We start from the raw sequence: 3,341 nt of genomic DNA, 5'->3' as shown, positions 1-3,341 counted from the left end.
TCCCATGTGGACAGACAAAGCTCCTCAGGGAAGAAAACACCTCTTCCCCTAAAAATATCTCACACTGCGGGGAGCTAGAACGGACAGAGCCAGCGGAGGGCACATGGTGTTCTGCAGGCAGGGGAAATGCTGTCTGAGGTTGGCACAGAGGTGCCTGGAGCCCCCCTCATCCTGCTTTCCCTGAGCCCGTCCCACCCTGCCCCGGAGACACTTCCCAGCCTGAGCAAAAGCCCTGACAGCGCAGAATTCACTGCGCAAGCACGTCATGTCCCCTGCAGGCTATTTGCAAAAGCTGGAGTTTTAAAATGTTAAAAAAAAAATAAATAAATTAAAGGAAATAGCAATGTTTTTAGAGCAGGCTGATTTCAAAGGGGTTAAACTAACGACAGGATTTAACTCAGTGTAGGAAGGGCTGAGCTAAATCCGCCGGATGCATGCAAATCCCACCGAGCAGCCACCGCTGCCCCGATCCCGTGAACCCATTCCCACCTGGGGCACTCAGGCCAAGGGTGCAGCCCCCCGACACGGCACGACACGACACGACACGGCACGACACGACACGGCACGGCTCGGCACGGCACGGCTGTAGGCCACCTGACCCCACGCAGAGGAAGGAGAGCGGCCAAGCAATTTGCTGCCGCTTGCAACCCGGCCACCCTTTGCACTTGTGCTCACGGAAAATTTCTCCCCGTTGCAACCCGCCAATGTTCCCCTTGCCGCGGTGCAGCCGGCGGAGGTGGCCGCCCTGCACTGAGCCTGGGAATAGGAATATGCGGGAAAAATGGAGCTGAGCTGTTCCTGGTGGTGCCGGGCATCGGGGTGAGGGGCAGCAGGCATAAGCTGCAGCTGGGGAGAAATCTAGTTAGATATTAGGAGATAGCTTTTAACTGTGAGGGTGATCAAGCACGGGGCACGGAGAGCTTCTTGTCTCCAGGATAACCCCAGAGAAACTCAAAATGCAACAGCAGAAGCACTGAGCCACCTGACAGAACTGTGAGGTTGGGTTTAAATTTGAGATGCAACCTGCTTAAAGCAGGCTTTGGGTGAGAAACCTCCAGAGGTCCCTTCCAAGCAAAATCAGTCTGGAATTCAACTATGCAAAGCCATGTGTTCAGCCTGTGAGGTTCGGATGTCGTAACAGCCCTGTCCCAGTGATGGGGAAACTGAGGCACGGGAGGGAGAGGGGACATGTGCGGGGCTGTGCAAAAAACCTAAGCTATCCAGTGGAGGGAAGGGATGTGCATGCTTTTCCTTACTTTTTAGTTTAATAAATGGAGTTTTTTGGAGGGCAAGGTGAGCACAGGACTGGTGGCTGCGCAGACCCAGGGCGCAGCATGTACTGCGGGAGCCTGTGTGGGGACTTCAGCCCGGGAAGGCAAGGTGCAGAGGTACAAAGGATGGCTGATAACAGCCAGCCGTGAGTCAGAAAGCCCACGTCTGCAGTAAGGGACACATCACCGTGCCAAAGCGTTGGAGTCCGACCCAACACGCGTTGCCTCTCTAACTCTGGCAAGGAACTGTAGCCATGAGAAGTCTTCGGTAGAGAGTGGTCCAGTCCTTGCCCTCAGTGCCAGCGTGGAAATGTGCTTTTCTACACCCAACATCCAAAAAGGACTGTTACTGCAAGCTCTGCGAGCTCCTCAGCAGGAGGTAGAAGCTAAATTTTGGGCTCTGGGCAGCATTGCCTGTGATGGTGTTGCTCAAGGTCGAATGGGGTGGCTGTAGCAGAGTGGGAAGCAAACAGCAGCCTTTTAATAAGATACCTGAGCTTACCCCCGTGGGCCAGAGCGGTGTTAATAGTCTTCATTTTCCGACCACCTCTAGGAAATCAGCTAGAAAGGGATCTAATTATCTATAATTATATCAATTATATCACCCAACCAGCCTGCATCTCCGCAGATCTCTGTGCCAAACGTTTCTCATCACGTTGCAAAGCTGAAGCCTGAGCCACCCAAAACTCCTGTGGCCCCAGGGTCCTCCCCGTACCCGCAGCCACTGGATCCTCATGGCACATTGGTGTGGAGTGGGGTGATGACCCTGTTTTGGGGGATCCGTCCCCATCCCAGCTGCGCAGCCAGGGGGTGCTGGAAAAAACAGGTAGCAGGGCAGGACCTTGCTCTTCAGGGATGGCTCAGGTGGTGAAACCTCCCCAGGGCCATCCCTGGAGTCACCAAAAGCTTCCAGGGTCACCTAGCCAGCTCAGGTGAGTGGATGATGTCCCCAAAATGGAGCTAAGGCTCCATTTCGGGGACATCGTCCGCTCGCCTGAGCCGCAACGTGCAGGGCAAATCCCTCCATGGCAAAGTGGTGTAAAAAGATGATGTTCTCAGTCCCATATGTTTTTAATGCCCCATGTATTTTTGGAGGGTAAATGATCCTTTAATACCCAATCAGGTGAGTTTTTAGTGCCTTCCTCCTTTACCAGCTCTGAAAGGGGTTTTTTTCCTCATCATGTTCCAGTGGCAGCTGACACAAAAACCCATCAAGCAACATCTCTGAACAAAACAGTGAAATACTAGAAATAAAGCAAATACTAAAAGCTGCAGGATACGTGATTTGCCTCCTCTCCTCTCCCCTCTCCCACAACAGTGTGCAGAGGTAAACTCAGGATTTTCCTTCCTTGCAGCAGCCTCTGCCCATGCAGAGGCAGAGCACGCTTTTGAGCCTAGCTCAAATTTAGGCTAGAATGAGGGAAAGATCAAATCCCTGTGGAAAGCTGCACAAGCTAATAGCTTTTATTACCACTGTAATAATTTAATATCACCAGCGTGCATCTGAGCATCCCCTGTTCACCCAGCACACCCTGATGGGACCTCACCTCCTCCCACCACCGTGGGACTTTATGCCTCCAGGCATTTACTTACCATAAATCTAACTCTTTCAATGTGTGCATTAGCTGTATGAGATAACTTCCCTGATTCATCTCATTTACTTATTTTTTTCAGGTGAAGAGCTTACAATGAATTCCGCGATCCCTTCGGCGTTACATCCCTCTGGGGTGCATGCAGGAACCCTGCAAAAAAAAAAAAAAAGGGTTATACCAGGATACCTGCTGCTCTGTGCTCTCAGACAGAAATAGCAGCAAGGCTTTTGCCACAGCTTTAGCTATGCCCTGGGCCTATCAGCAGCGATAGCTCTCGTTAATGAGGTCGTCAATTAATGCTGTGATGGCAGGGACTGCTCATGTGGCAGCCACTGGTGAGCACAGAGCACAGGGGAAGGACCAGGGACACGCTGGGATGATCGTGCCATTTACTGGGGAGGGCTTTGCCCACACTCAGCCCTGCAAGCTCCATGCATTCATGGTTAAAGTGCCATTTCTCTAATATTATTTTGGATTT

This window comes from Egretta garzetta, unplaced genomic scaffold (genome assembly GCF_000687185.1).
Source record: "Egretta garzetta isolate BGI_Z169 unplaced genomic scaffold, ASM68718v1 scaffold115, whole genome shotgun sequence".
NCBI classification, from domain to species: domain Eukaryota; kingdom Metazoa; phylum Chordata; class Aves; order Pelecaniformes; family Ardeidae; genus Egretta; species Egretta garzetta.
Note: the sequence above shows the minus strand (reverse complement) of the source record.